Here is a 16045-nt window from a genome sequence, read left to right as displayed (position 1 = left end):
ATCAGGTTCCCTGCATGGGGCCTGCTTCTCCCTCTGCCTCTCTGTGTGTCTCTCATGAATAAATAAATAAAATCTTTTAAAAAAATAGACAAAGAGCAGCTGAATGGACAAAGAAAACAAAAACAAGACTCAGCTGTAGCTGCCTGTGAGACTCATTTAACCTTGAAGAACACTCCTAGACTAAGAGTGCCAGGATAGAAGAATATTCCATGCAAATGGAAATTAGGAGAGAGAAGGGATTGCTACACATGTGACACAAAGTTTAAGTCAAAACTTATAATGAGAGGAAAATAAGATCATTGTACAATGACATTGTACTTTGACATTGTACAAAGGTCAATTCATCAAGAAGATTTAACAATTATATGTGTACCTACTATTAGAAAACCTAAATAGTACATTAACAGATCTGAAGGCAGAAATAAACACAAAGCAATAATACCAGGGACTTCAATAACCCATTTTCAATGATCAATAGATCATCTAGACAGAAAAATCAGTAAGGAAAAAGTGGACTTGAAGTACACTGCAGGCCAGATGCACCTACATATACCAACATTCCATTCAGCAGCAGAACAGAATATTAAAAAAAAAAAAACCTCATTCTAACAAACATAACACAATTGAGATATTAAATATCATTTCCAAACATGATGATATGAAACTAGGTATCAGTAACAGGAAGAAAATTGGAGGTGGGGAGACAGAGTTACAGTATGTGGCAATTAAAACAATACACTTCCAACCACCAATAGGTCAAATACATAAAAAGGGATGTCAAGGGCAGCCCAGGTGGCTCAGCGGTGTAGTACCGCCTGCAGCCCAGGGCCTGATCCTGGGGACCCGGGATCGAGTCCCGCGTCGGGCTCCTGCATGGAGACTGCTTTTCCCTCTGCCTGTGTCTCGGCCTCTCTCTCTGTGTATTCTCATGAATAAATAAATAAAATATTTTTTAAAAAGGTAAGAAAGGAAGGTCAAAAAATACTTTGAGAAATAATGTCAATACAACATACCAAAACTTAGGGGATGCAGCAAAATCATTTCTAAGAATTTTGAAGAAAACCTCTATTTCTATAAAAAGTGATAAACACATTAAAAACATCAATTAATGTGGTACATTAATAGAAGAAACCTGTCTCAAAGGATTCAAAGAAAGCATCTGGGGCAGCCCCGGTGGCCTAGCGGTTTAGCGCCGCCTTCAGCCCAGGGCATGATCCCAAAAGAAAGCATTTGGCAAAATTCAACATGCTTAAAAACTCAACAACTTGGATACAGGAGGAACACGTGCCTCTGCATAATAAAGGCCATATATAACTCACGGCAACACCATACTCAACAAAGGTAAAACGTTCCCCTTCAAAATTAGGAACAAGACAAGGATATCCATGCTTTCCACGCCTGTGCAACATAGTACTGAAAATCCTAGCTACAGCACTTAGGCAACAGAAAAAGAGGCAAATAGCAAAGGAAAAAAAATTGTAAACATCGTGATCTTGTATATAGAAAATCCTAAAGAGCTACACCAAAAAACAAACAGCCTTTAAATTCAATAAAGCTGCAAGGTACAAAATACAGTGTGTTGCATTTCTATACATTAACAACTACCTGGAGAAAAAAAAAATCCCATATACAATAGCACCAAAACAGATATACAGGAATAATTTAAATGAGAAAGTAAACTATATGCCGAAAATTTTAAGACACTGACAAAAAGATGATAACACAAATATGAGCTACCCATGTTCACAGATCTGAAGAATTAGTACTGTCAATATATTGGTAACGTCCACACTACTCAAGGCCATCTACGGATTCAAAGTAAACCCCCTCAAAATTCCGAAAGCACTTCACAAAAAAACAAAAAAAAAAAGATCCTAAAGTTTGTATGAAACCACACAAGACCCTGATAGCCAAAGCAAGTTTAAGAACAAGAAGGCTGGAGGGATCACCCTCTTGATTGCCCGTCGTGCTACAAAATACAGTCCTTCAGGGGCACGTGGCTGGCTCGGTCAGCAAAGCAGAAGACTCTTGATCTTGGGGTTGTGAGTTCAGCATAGAGATTATTTTAAAACAAAATCTTTAAAAGAAAAAAAAGCTATATTCATTCAAATAGTATAGTATCAGCACAAAAGGACACGTAGATCGATGGCCCAGGGATCCCGCAATAAACCCGAGCTTCTATGGGAAGTTCACTCACAGCAAAGGACCCAAGAACAAACAACAGGGAAAGGACACGCTCCCCAATAAGTGGCTTCGGGGAACAGAGTGGCCTGCGACCTTAAACCACACACACACAAGCTCGGAAGGAAGCTAGAGACTCGACACCGGAACTGAGGCCCTAAAACTCAGACAAGAAAACATAGAGAAAAGCTCCGTGACGCTGATGTAGCATCCGAATGGTTTTCTCGGTCAGCTTTGGCGGGGTCCAGGGCCGAGCACCAAGGAAGGATTCTCGAGACGTCCCTGGTGCCAAACGGTGGTTTTGTTCAAGGTCAGGGACAGACCGTGGGCTGGCAGAGCGGCTGCCTCTGCCCCCTGATGGCCAGGAGCCCGTGATCAGCTACGGGGAGGGCAGAAGTCAAGATGAGGGAAGTTCCAAAAGGAATTTTTTTTTAAGATTTTATTTATTTATTCATGAGAGACACAGAGAGAGAGAGAGGGAGAGACACAGGCAGAGGGAGAAGCAGGCTCCATGCAGGGAGCCCGATGTGGGACTCGATCCTGGGACCCCAGGGTCACACCCTGGGCCCAAGGCAGTTGCTAAACTGCTGAGCCCCCCAGGTGCCCCCAAAAGGAATTTCTTACGCTGAAGAAGACTCACAGGATACAAGAGGCCGTGCTATTGTCTAACTAAGGTGCTTTTCCCCGCAGCAAGGCGTTAACATTAGGACACTGAAGAGCTTCGAGGAGGACCATTTGTCAATGGGCTGCGGGTTATAAGGACATTTAATTTTATCTATGTCTCATTCTGCCTTTATCTCCTACATCAACATCAGGACTTTTGGATAAGACATCAAAAGCATAAGCAGCAAAAGCCAACAAATGGAAACAGATCAAACCCCAAAGCTTTTGCACAGCAAATAAATAAATAAATAAATAAATAAATAAATAAATAAATAAGAGAAATCTCTGCAAATGATCTAACAAGAGCTTAATAGCCAAAAGTATCTGGAGAACTTATACAACTCAAGCACACGAACAAAAATAATCCAGTTAAAAAATATGCAGGGGCAGCTGGGCGGCTCAGTGGGTTAAGTGTCTGGCTTCAGCTCAGGTCATGAATCCAGAGTCCTGGGATGGAGCTCCCTATCGGGCTCCCTGGAGCCTACTTTCCCTCTCTCTGCCCCTCCCTCTGCTTATGCTCTCTTGCTAATAAAAATTTTAAAAAATAAATAAAAATGTTTAATGTGTAGAGGATCTGAATAGACATTTTCCAAACACATACAGACGGCCAACAAGTACATGACCTGGTGCTCAGCACCACTTAGCAGGGAAAGGCAAGTCCAAACCATAATGAAGGGCACCTGGGTGGCTCAGTCGGTTAATTGTCCACCTTTGGCTTAGGTCATGATCTTAGTGTCCTTGAAGTAACCGAATGGGATGGTGGTTGCTAGGGAAAACGAGGAAATGTTAAGATGGCAAAGTTTTTACCTTTTGACCTGTAAGAGTAAGTTCTCCGGATCTAAGACCTCTCATGTTGACCGTGGTTAATACAGCATTGCGTAAAGCTCCTGAGAGCAGACCTCAAGCGTTCGCACCACATACACAAAGAACTTCACTGCAGGACATAAAGATTCGCTATCTTGACCTTGGTAATCATTCCCCACATACGTAGCATGTCGTACACTCCAAATACAGATGCTTATATTTGTCAATCAAGTTGAGAGGGGAAAATAGATAGGTTGGGGTGTCCTTATGGTATCAGCTCCCCAGCACTTCAAGTATTCAAGAGTAGCATTCGAGCGGTCAAATACTCCCAAGTAGCTACACGGAGGGGCTGTGCATCTGCTAGAGGCTAACAGGAAAGTTTCAGGTTTCTCTCAATCCTAAGGCTCGGACTTTCCTCAACAATTGCACTCACTTACCCGGACAGAACATACAATTTCTGAAGGGGCCTGTGGAGCTGCCCCTTTATATCTGAGAAGGGCTAGTCCTCTAACCTCCTGGGCAACCTTCACCTTTCTTCCCCTGTAAACCAGTATTTCCCAATGCAACCCATACCTGCTGCACAGAAAAACACGGACAGTGGCCTTTACAGAAAGGCCGTGAACCAAAAGGACTTGCTGACATGTCTGCAAAACTACCAACAGGAGCTTACTCTGATCTGAGCTCCCTGCAAAGTGGCCTAAATCAGGGTTTCTGCTTTCAATGAGCTGACAGGTTGGAAAGTCAAGACTGACATGTAGGAGCCCATAATGAAATCAGGGAAGGTGATCAACGCTGAATAAACCAGAGGGACCGGCAATATGTTAAAGAGCTCGGGAGGGAAAGAGCTTAGTGGTATTAAGACGGTCAAAGGTTCCGGAAGTATGCTTGAGCTTGCTTTGAGGATGGTACCAGGTTTTCGGTAGAAAGAAGAGATCCAACGTGAGGTCAGAGATGTTAGCAAGTTGTACGGGCTAACTCCGTCCCTGACTCCCAGTCCAGGCCACGTCCATGCTGACCTCTCATTGCCCTCTGAAACCTGGAAAACCTGCTAAAGCTAAAACTCTACTTGACTATTTTGTTTGTCATAAATATAACTACCAACGTTTTCTAGCACTCAGTCTCCACCAGGTGCTTCTAGAAGGGCCTTCTGTAAATTACCCCAATGAATCTTCAAAACCACCCAATGGGGCAGGTTATGATGATTATCCCCGTTTTACCAAAGGAAAACTTGAGGGAGAAAGAGGTCACAGAGCAGGGCCAGGGCCAGGCTGTCTAACTAGACAGTCTGGCTCCAAAGTCTCCACTGTTACTTACTTTGTTATAAGTTTTAGAGAATTTCTTTAAGTTACCAAGTGATGGGGGGGAAGGAGCACATGCTAGCCTTAAGCCACAAATGGCATAACTTGTGTTTGCCAAGGAACCTAGGAACTAAACCATGAATTCATTAACAGGCAATTGATCTCTTGATTAACATGTTATGGGAAGGTCTGTATATTTCAATAGTTAACATTTTAAGTATTTTTCAAGGGTGAAACGGTCACGTGTACACCTCTCAAACAAAGCCTGCCACTTGAAATAGGCTGGTTCAGTCGGTCTCTTCTGGACACGCTACCAAGGAAAGCAAACATGTCCTTGCCAGTCTCCACCTTGCTGGCCCTCCCTCATAGATACAAGGTTTTCTTTTAAAGAAACTTTCTCATTAACTTCTTATACAAATGAAACCTCAAATTAAGGAGAAAAAATAAGGAGAAATCACCTCTGAAGAAAAAAAAAAAACCCATCTGGTAAATGGATTCAAAATGAAGATCACTGGAACAAATGCCCAATATTCAATTACGTGACGTTTTTTGCTTTCCCTCATTTAAAAAATTATGTCAAATCTCATTATCTCGGTTATCCAGGAGAAGTAGTCCAGGAGCAGTAATGGTAGAAATAAGCACATTACTACTTGCCAAGATCAAATTAAGGAAAAAAATTACAGTTGATTAAGATGCACGATCATACAAAGGTACCTGGCATTTTACCAGTCAAATGTCTAAGTGTCAAGTGTGCAAAAGCCCACAAAATGCAACACATCCCGGGACGCCTGGATGGCTCAGTGCATTGAGCCTCCCACTCTGGATGTCAGCTCAGGTCACAATCCCAGAGTCATGGGATCAAGGCCTTGTGAGGGCTCTGCACTCAGTGGGGAACCTACTTGGGATTCTCTCTCCCCTCTCCCTCAGCCCCTCCACGGGCATGTGCATGCTCTTTCTCAAATAAATCTGAAAACAACAACAACAACAACAAAAAAAAGGCAACAGATCCTGAAAACTCTAAAACCAGAAAAGTACTGCCTGAGACCGGAAATCAACTGAAATTTAGAACCCAAAATAGGAATCACCTAACCTGACCCATCTCTTTGTGGCAAAGTCACATGAAAGAATTATCCTACAGCTTCTCTGTTCTACTAAAGCAATCTATGTTCAGATTCAATTAGACAAAACCTACGGCAACTAGATCTATCATATCTTATCAGTAAATCAAAGCATAATAAAATTACAGTCAGCCTAGGAGTCTGGGCTCTACCATCATCTACCAGACTTATGTGGCAGTACTATCCTAGCCAAGCCCCAACCGTAGAGGGTTTTCCAATATTCATAGCATCCATTTTTCTGGGGAGTCTACTTGGTCATAGACTCTGGCGAGGCTTTAAGTTAGAGCTTAGGTATCAATACAGTACTTACTTTTGAGCATAATGCCTAATATAAGTATTGTATTCCAGTTTCATTACCTATTGAGAGTACTTTTCCTTTTCCCATATGGCACATACTAAAGGCCACGTATCAGAGCTCACCTGCAATTTCTGCCTAATTTTGTCTTAGCCACCGAAGAACTTTCTTATAAAAGTACAATGAGAAAATATTCTAAACTCTTCTTGCAGTACTTACATGTTAAAAAAAAAAGAAAAAAAAAAAAAAGGGCGTGAACTTCAGATGAGGCCCCTGATGACGTTTCATCAAGCCACGGTTACCATTTTTCCCCTTTAAGTGTTTCTAGACTTCTTAAAGGGCAGGACAGGTGCTTCAAAGGAACGTCTAATGACACCTGTTACATAACCTCTTCTTGGCCAGGTTATACGGTTGTGACAAGGAAGAAACAGTCCAAAGCAGAACAAACACTAATTCTCCATCCTCCATCCTACTATTAGCCAGGACGAGTCACCTGTGTGCCTCAGTTTCTCTAACCACTAAACGTGAGGTCTGATGTGATCCAAATTCCTAAAGTTAAATGGGCATAATAATCGCACAGAAGATTCACGGCAGGGCTCATAGTGTTGAGATTCTATGTTGTAGAAAGAAGTTCCAAAAGTTTTTGCGGGATTCATTTCCTGCCCTCCACATACTCCACAGGGCCTAGCTCCGCCATTCACCAAGAGGCGGCAAATCCAGAGATGTTTTAAGGACATACCTGTAAAATCCAGGACATATGTAAAAACCTCTCCTCTTACTCTGCTTGGACTGTCATGTGCAAAGGACAACCCAGATCACCTAGTAGGACAGGTGTCTGTTTTTGCTGTGGAAACGGGATTCCGCTTTCCCTGACAGCTTAGGGTCCAAGAACAGAGCACGCGAAGCTTCAGAAAACTAGAAACCCCACAGGACCATAAATGATGAGGGTCTGGTTTCTTTTTTTTTTTTTTTCTTTTCTCCCACGAGTGGCGGGCCGGATGGTGAACCTGCGAGATTCCGGGTCTGCAGAGGTGGGTCCAGACCCAGGCAGGGTCCCGGAGGCGGCGCACACGCGGGGCCGCGACCTGTCCCGGGAGGCAGGGGGCCCCCCTAGGGATCCAGCCGGCGGGACCCCAGAGCCGGGTCTGCGAGGCGGCCTGGACACCGCCTTCCACAGCCCGGCGGCAAAGACCAAGGCCCTGTGGCCCCCGCGGCGCCAGCAGGTTAGGGCTCCGTTGGGCCGCTCCCCCGCCAGGCACCCGCGGGGATGAGCCGGCGCGCGCCCCCCGTCCCCAGCCACGGAGCTGCGGGCGCCTCCGGGAGCAGCAGGGGCCTCCCCGCCAAGGGAGCGCGCTTGGACCGCCAGCCTGCGCCCCCTCGGCTCCGGGTCGGCTCCCCGCTCCCCCCCCCCCGCCCCCGCACCCAAGACCCCCGCCCCCGGCGCGCCGCCCTGCGGGAACTTCCCTCCGCCCCGGGGGCCTGCAGCGGGGTTGGGGGGGCGTGGAGGGGGCACGGGGGCACTAGGGGAAGGCGAGGGGGGGCACGAGGGGGCCGGGCGAGGGGGGCGGGGGCGGCGGGGAGGGGAAGGGCAGTACTGGAGGGGGCACGGGGGGCACTAGGGGAAGGCGAGGGGGGGCACGAGGGGGCCGGGCTAGGGGGGCGGGGGGCGCGGGGAGGGGAAGGGCAGTACGGGAGGGGGCACGGGGGGCACTAGGGGAAGGCGAGGGGGGGCACGAGGGGGCCGGGCGAGGGGGGCGGGGGGCGCGGGGAGGGGAAGGGCAGTACTGGAGGGGGCACGGGGGGCACTAGGGGAGGGGAGAGGGGGGGCACGGGGGAAGGGCACGGGGGCTGCACAGGGGCGGGGGAGGGCACCGGGGAGCCGCCGCCTCCGTGCGCCCCCGGCTGCCCCCAGGCTCCGCAGCTGCCGCCGTCCCCGGGAGCCCGGTCCCGCCCCCGCCCCGCGCCCGGGAGCCCGCAGCGGCCCCCGCCCCGACCTCCGCTGTCCCCGCGCCGCCCCCGCCCCCGGAGAGCGTGTTCCCGGGAACAAACTTTCCTGCCCTGAGCCACCGAGAGACGCGGGGTCGGCACCCCGAGGAGCACGCACCTGGAGCCGGACCCGCCGCCTCGCCCCGGAGAGCCGCCGCGCCCGCCCCGCGCCGCCCCGCGCAGGGAAGGTCTCCCGGAGCCGCAGACGCCGGCGGGGGCGGGCGGGGAGGGGGCGGGGCTGGGGAGGAGGGGGCGAGGCTGGGGGAGGGGCGGGGCCGGGGAGGAGGGGGCGGGGCCGGGAAGGAGGGGGCGGGGCCGAGGAGGAAGGGCGGGGCCGGAGGGGAGGGGAGAGGCGGGTCCGGGGGAGGGGGCGGGGCTGGGGGAGGGGAGGGGCCGGAGTGGAGGGGCCGGGGAGGGGGAGGGGAGGGGAGAGGCGGGGCCGGAGGGGAGGGGGCGGGGCCGGGGAGGAGGGGCGGGGCCGGGGAGGAGGGGCGGGGCCGGGGAGGAGGGGCGGGGTCAGGGCGGGGGCGGAGCAGGTGCTTGTGCCTGCACCCGCAGCTCCGGCCCCCCGCCCCGCACCCTCCCTCCCCGCACCCCCTCCCGCACCCCCTTCGCCCGCCCCCCCGCCCCAGGACGCCACCCGAAGCCGCCCCGCCAGCCCCTCCCGGCCCGGGGCGCCGACGAGGTCGGTCGGGGGGGCGAAGCTGCCGGGCTGAGCGCGCAGCGGACGCCCCAACCCCGCTACAGCGCGGCCCGAGGCCCCCGACCAGGCGCCCCTCGCACCCTGGGGGGTCGCGCGCCTCCAGCTGTGCGAGCTCCCGCGGAGAGCCACCGGGACCCAGGAGCCTTCATGGAAACCATCACCGTCTCCACAGTGAAACCAGGGAAGGGGGGATGGGTGGTCGGGGGGGGTATGCGGGGTGCGGGGTGGATGGATGGTTGGGCGGGGGAAGCGGGGCTGGGGGGGATGCGGGGTGCGGGGGCAGATCCGGGGTCAGGGGGGATGGGGGTGCGGCGGGATGCAGGGCTGGAGGGGATGCGGGGTGCAGATCCGGGGTGGGGGCGATGGGGGTGCGGGGGATGCGGGGCTGTGGGGGATGCGGGAGGCAGATCCGGGGTCGGGGGGGATGGGGGGTGCGGGGGATGCAGGGCTGGAGGGCTCCCTTACGGGCTCGCGCGCCTTCCCCGCTCTGCTGAGCCTCCCCCAGCAGAGCGGCTTCTCCAGCAGCCTGGCCTCCCAAAGCAAACTTGAGACCAACTTTAAAGGCAAAATTCCCAAATCGCCTTTCCTTGGGAGCCCCCCTCAACGACGGGCTGTGCCAAGGCCCGGCACCGGGTGGCCCCAGGATTCTGGCGCCCAAGACCCCGGGCAGGGAGGAGCACCCCACCTGCCTGCGTCCGGGCCACCTGCGCCTCTTCTGAGCCTCGCCAGGCGTCCACCGCTTTGCCGCTGGAAGGTAGCAAAACACCCGGGTCCTGCCCTGAAGGCCTCCCTGGGGTCCGCCTTCCTAACTGGGCCGCGCCCCTAACCCCAGCTGCAGCCCCAGGTGATTCTGTTTCACGTGGGGGCGAACCCAAGGCTTGGCCTCAGGCCCGCCTTAAAAAAAAAAAAAAGAAAAAGAAAAAGAAAAAGAAAAAAGAAAGTTCTTGCCCAGGCCAAGACTTCAAGGTATTCCAGATAACAACAGTAATATTCTTCTGAAAAACAACAAAAAATTCCAACCGTAAAAATGGTTCCCAAGTTCTGATAAGCAAAAAACGGTGTTAGTAGCCTTCGGTATTAATAGTCTTTTGACGCCACTAGGATGGAATCGTGTGTTTTTCTTTCTCTTTCCTTTTTTTCATTAATTGTGTCAGACATGTAGCGAGAAAAAAGTAAGAAAGTGTGGGAGGAGGAACAAGTATGGCAGGAGGTCACCTAAAACTCCTTCCCCGCTAAAAAGAAACCAGCACAACCCGGAATGGTGGAACCTTTCCCAGCCGAGGACGGATAATCAGGCTATCTGCGGCTTTCTGGCCCTCTGGCAAGCTCTGAGCATGATCAATATTTAAATAAGTACTTGGCTTTCAACTTCCCTCGGTTCAAATATTAAGCAAAGTGGACGCAAGCAACCTTAAAAGAAGCCAGTGAATATATGAGGCAGGAAGCTGTCGGGTGTGTCAAGGACCCTTTGCGTCTGATTGACTTTGCTCCTCTAGGTGCGGGTTACTCTGGACACTCGGCGCTAAACTTGGCGAGGACCCCATCTGTTTAGACTTCAAAGCCTGCATAGGGTCAGTCCCCAGACGGGGACGTTCGCCCAACAAGAAACCGGGTGGGTAAATCCGTTGGGAAAATTCTAACTTCCTGTGAGTAGGATGCCAGCGTCCCAGCTCAGTTCTGTCTTTTCCAGTTAATCACCCTTACAGACCTCCTCCATAAACCCCTCTTTGTTGTCCTGGTTTCTGCCGGCCTCTGGACTTGGACGGAGCTTAATGACCTTACCACAATTAAGCATGTGATTATAGTCACTGTCATATGTCAGACTGTTACAGGTTCTCGACCTCTCTTGTCTCAAGTACAAAGACTGTTTCTTATCCCCGTCACCTCCACAGTCCTAACTAGGGCGCGTGTGGAGTCTTTAATACCTGTATTGAAACTCTAGCTCCGGAGTATTTAAATTTGGGTTTTGTACATGAGAGACTCCTAACTCTGGGAAATGAACAAGGGATAGTGGAAAGGGAGGTGGGCGGGGGGTTGGGGTGATGGAGGGGGACACCTGGTGGGATGAGCATTGGGTGTTATGCTATATATTGGCAAATTGAACGCCAATAAAAATTTAATTAAAAATAATAAATAAAATGAAATTGGGTTTTGTAAGTGAACTATTCCATCAGTTATGTAGGAAGGAATTTATATCCCAGTTTTCAAACTTCTCTTTTTTTTTAAGATTTTATTTATTTATTCATGAGAGACACAGAGAGAGAGAGAGGCAGAGACACAGGCAGAGGGAGAAGCAGGCTCCATGCAGGGAGCCCGACGTGGGACTCGATCCCGGGTCTCCAGGATCACACCCTGGGCCGAAGGCAGTGCTAAACCACTGAGCCACCCGGGCTGCCCTCAAACTTCTCTTTAATGATGTGTAACGGCTCCAGATTCTATTATCTATCTAAATCTCTCCTGCTCTTAATTTTATTTGCAAATGATTCTCAAAGGTCGAGTAACTGTAAATCTGATGTTTGGCCACCACGTGGTAGGAAATGGACCAGTGTTTTCTAAGTAAAAGCATGATACTAAAAGACCATAAATGTAAGGCGGAGGCCGGGGTACAAACTTTGGCAGGAGAAATAAGATGGCCTTGGAAGATCCTACCCTTCTAGCCTCCATTTCCTCATTTGTAAATTGGCATACAAATACTATTTACTGTCATTGTGAAGATTAAATGACTGAAGGTGACTATGGGACACATCATAAGGATGCAGGAAATGGTGGCAAGTAAGATTTCAAAATACGGAAGTATTAGAGCACTTCAGAGCTTCCAGATAATTAATGGAACATGTCAGACTGAGATCAGAAACTAGTTGTGGAACATACACTTGGTTGCCTAGATTGAGAAGATCAGGGAACACAAAAAAGAAGCCAACTTGATCAAAACCAGGAGACAAATCTCGTGGGGGAGCGCTCACAGTTTTCATTTTAGCTACGCATTAGCATCACCTGACAAGCACTAAAACACAAGACAAAACAAAAACCTTCGGTTCCCACAGTCTCACCCCAGACCAATTATTTCAGGTTCTCCGGGGTTGGGGGGACATGTTGGTATTTTATAAGGCTCCCAGGGGATCCCGATGATTGGGAACAGCTGGACTAATGTAACTGCGTTTTGCCACTGGAGAAGGGTGAGCCAGCCCACAATTATATGAGCTTAAGGGAATCAGCTCTTCCCTTTCTGCTAATGGTGAACAATCCTGTTTAAATTACTGGCCAGCGGTAAAAAAAAAAAAAAAAAGAGAGAGGAAAGAAAGGAAGGAAGGGAGGGAGGGAGGAAGAGAAAAAAGAGAAGAGAAGAAAAGAAAATTAAATTAAATTACTGGCCAGCAGTGCTTCAGTGTAAGGTGCATGTGAATCACCTGCAGATTATTTCAAAACGCTAATTGACTCACTATCAGATGGAGGCTGACACTGCACTCGTGGCAAGCTCCACCTGATGCTAGTGGTGGTGTTCGAAGAAGCAAAACAATAGACCCAAAATGGACATTAGAAACAAAAGTAGAGGGACACCTGGGGGGCTCAGCGGTGAAGTGTCTGCCTTCGGCTCAAGTCGTGACCCCAGGGTCTCGGAATCGAGTCCCGTGTCGGGCTCCCTGCAGGGAGCCTGCTTCTCCCTCTGCCTGGGTCTCTGCCTCTCTCTGGGTCTCTCAGGAATAAATAAATAAAACCTTAAAAAACAAAAGTAGAGAAATATTCACATTGTTACAAGAAAAGTCTGGACATCTCTGAATATTTTTAACCGATTAATATTTATTCTGCACCGAACTATGCACAAAATACATTTTGCAATCTTTTAAGAAAGAATAGGCCATTGCCAGCCAGTTTTAAATGTGAGGTCTTCTGTAACAAGAAAGTACAGCCTCCCAAACAGGCCTGTAACTGCTCCACTAGGTACAGCCTCCTCACTGCCCAGAGCCCACAGTATTTGTAGGGGCCAAAGAAAACATTCAATTGCTTTTAAAATCAGAAGGAAAAAAAAAAAAAGATGAACTTTTAGTCAAACAAAATTTTTTAATATATGACATTAATGTATTTACAACAACGGAATAATAAAATTGAATTGTTCTGTTTTATTTTTTATGGAGGAAGAGACTCATGAAGGCAAACGTGTGTACCCACAAAAGTCATAATGTGGCTGTGTGTTCAAAGTCCAGTTTAGTCTCTGGTATTTTAAGGAAAGCACATGCAATTACTACTGGACAACACAGATATTAAAACATTTCCACCATCACAGAAAGTTCCTCAGGACAGTGCTCGTTCAAAAAGTTTTGGGTGGGATCCCTGGGTGGCACAGCGGTTTAGTGCCTGCCTTTGGCCCAGGGCGCAATCCTGGAGACCAGGGATCGAATCCCACGTTGGGCTCCCTGCATGGAGCCTGCTTCTCCCTCTGCCTATGTCTCTGCCTCTCTCTCTCTCTCTCTCTCTCTCTCTCTCTGTGACTATCATAAATAAACTAAAAAAAAAAAGTTTTGGGTAATGAAGAGTCCATTCCTCCAGGACCCTGTGAGATGCCAGGCTGGCTTGAGAAGTCTGTAGACTTTAGCACAGACACGTTTTTTTGTGTTTCGTTTTCTACAGCTTCACAGTCAGTTACTCTGTTCTTTTCTAAACCTCCCAAAGCAAACTTTGTAGGGAACCAACTGTTTGGGGATCCCTGGGTGGCTCAGCGGTTGAGCATCTGCCTTTGGCTCAGGATGTGATCTTGGGGTCCTGGGATCGAGTCCCACGTCAGGCTCCCTGCATGGAGCCTGCTTCTCCCTCTGCCTGTGTCTTTGCCTCTCTCTGTGTGTCTCTCATGAATGAATAAATAAAATCTTTAAAAAAAAATCAACTGTTTGTTGATAGTCCCCTGCCCTTCAGGAAAGCCAGGCCTTTTTGACTTGTGAGGAGCCAGTATATCCTATTTCCTCTCCTTGATTCACACAGGGAACTGCAGAGGCTTTCCCCAGGACCTAGAACAGTCTTCATGTTGGCGGAAAGTGCTGGTTTATTTGCATCACTAGTTTTGTCCTCGCCAATGTCTCCAGGTCCCCAGTTTGTACCTAACTTCTTTTTTTTTTTTTTTAAGATATTATGTATTTGTTCATGAGAGACCCAGAGAGAGGCAGAGACACAGGCAGAGGGAGAAGCAGGCTCCCTGCGGGGAGCCCGACACGGGACTCGATCCCGGGACCCCGGTGTCACGCCCTGGGCCAAAGGCAGATGCTCAACCACTGAGCCGCTCAGGCATCCCCAGTACCTGACTTCTTAAATTGTAAACCAACTCAAAGGCCCCTTTTTGATCTCCAGGGCATAACTGTACCAAGCAGGCTAGTTAGATAACACCCCAAATGCTGTGTCTATAAATCTTCCATTGGTCAGCAAATTTGTTTCCAAGAACCTCACTGGAATGCTCAAGTCTGGGATGTGGAGCCAAGTAACCCAACAGCTAGCTTTCCTCCAGTCCCCTAACACCTGCTGGATACTCACGTGAACATATTAAATCCCAGCCTGGAGCAAGTTTTCGCAGTTAGGAGATAAAAGCTTTCAAAAAACAGAGTTGATCAGTGAGATAATAACACGTTTTTAATTAGGGAGGTACAACTCAGCACTTAATACGTGTGGGAACTACTGTCACATGGGCCGTAATTATGATGAAGACTCCTGGTGACGTGCCAGGTGGAGAGAATGAAGCATCACGGTGTTCGGCACATGACATCATTTGGAAGCCCCAGAATGCATGGACAGCTTTGGGCAGCTATTATTCAATAAAGAGGATCGAGATCCTGTTTTCCCATTTACAAAGGGCAGGCAGAGGAAGGGAAAAGACAGGAAAATCTATAAATAAAATTGGTATGAACCAGTTAACCTCCCCCAGCGACAGCAATGGCAACACCCACATAAAAATATTTTACCTCCGCTTTTTAAAGTTCATCCAGGCCTATCTGATTGCTCATACAGGGAACCCCAAATCACAGTTTGGAATCTTGCCACTAAAGGATCCAAGAATTTGTTTTTCCCCCAATGGCCAAGTCAACTATCCTGCAATTTCTGAATCCCACTCAGAAGAGCGAGATCGTCGATGCCAAGAGCAGGGCACGGGCGCTGCATGGTCTGTTTTCAGGTCTGGAGAGATCTCGATGCCACACTGCCCCGAAGCTGCACACCTGGGCGGAGCTCTTCCTCCCCGACCCCAGGAGGTACGGCGGGCAGGTAAGCGATGGAGGCCCGGCGCTCCAACTCAGGGACCCCCGAGAGTCATCAACGGGCGCCGGGCGGCTGCCTTGGGCTCAGGTCATGACCCGGGGTCCCGGGAGGGGGGCCGCGCTGCCCCGGGCCTGCTGCCCTCCCTCTGCCCGCCCCTCCTTGCTCGCTCGCTCGCTCCCTCACTCTCACGTTAATAAACTTGGGGAAACAAGAAAAAAGAATCATGACATACGGAGGAAAACTAAGAGACTTGGGAAAAATGAAGAGTCTGAAAATAACCTCTTCAAATCTTCTGTTTTAAAAACCAACGAGTCCCACCCCGAACCCGCCCTAAGAGAATGTCCACGTCCTCACATCCGATGGCACCGCACAACGCAAATAATTAATTCATTGCTTTTCGTCTTGAAAAAACTAGTGTTCGCCGTGTGCCGCGGGGAGCAGGGGACGGGCCCAGGGGCCTGGGGCGGCGCCCGGTGGCGGGGAGGAAGGGCTGTGGCCCCGCAGGCGACACCTGAGCACCTGGCGCTGTGCCCTCAGAGCCCAGTGACAGGACCGGGCCGGCCTGGCCCAGCCGCAGCGTGCTCGGGGCTGCAGGGACTGTGCAGCCCGGGCCACCCTCACACCCAGACACCCAGACACCCCTCAGGGTGGACGCTCGCCACGTGGAAAGCCACAGCCCCACGCGACCTGTCCACGCTAAATTTCAGCAGTAAACTACAGACATTTAGAATCAAGCCATAGGGGAAGAACGGTGCAGGAGAAG

The 16045-nt window shown here is 49.8% G+C and overlaps 1 protein-coding gene and 1 long non-coding RNA gene across 12 annotated transcripts in view; one reads left to right on the top strand and one right to left on the bottom strand.

Moving 5' to 3' along the window:
• ARHGEF28 (Rho guanine nucleotide exchange factor 28) overlaps positions 1 to 8559 on the bottom strand; it is a 288520-nt gene extending 279961 nt beyond the window's left edge. For 10 of the 11 annotated variants that reach the window (XR_013380085.1, XR_013380084.1, XM_077898173.1 and 7 more), the window contains exon 1: positions 8464 to 8559. The gene's annotated coding sequence lies outside the window, so the exon portion shown is untranslated. The remainder of the gene's footprint in view (positions 1 to 8463) is intronic. The other variant, XM_077898172.1, reaches the window with a different exon arrangement.
• Positions 8560 to 9446: 887 nt separating this feature from the next.
• LOC144313458 (uncharacterized) lies at positions 9447 to 10877 on the top strand. The gene is made up of 2 exons (XR_013379104.1): positions 9447 to 9802; positions 10203 to 10877. It is a non-coding gene; the product is annotated as an uncharacterized LOC144313458 (long non-coding RNA).
• Positions 10878 to 16045: the final 5168 nt, after the last annotated feature.

Source organism: Canis aureus, chromosome 5 (assembly GCF_053574225.1).
Source record: "Canis aureus isolate CA01 chromosome 5, VMU_Caureus_v.1.0, whole genome shotgun sequence".
NCBI classification, from domain to species: Eukaryota; Metazoa; Chordata; class Mammalia; order Carnivora; family Canidae; genus Canis; species Canis aureus.
The sequence above is the reverse complement of the archived record's forward strand: the minus strand, read 5'-3'. Positions and strand labels throughout refer to the sequence as shown.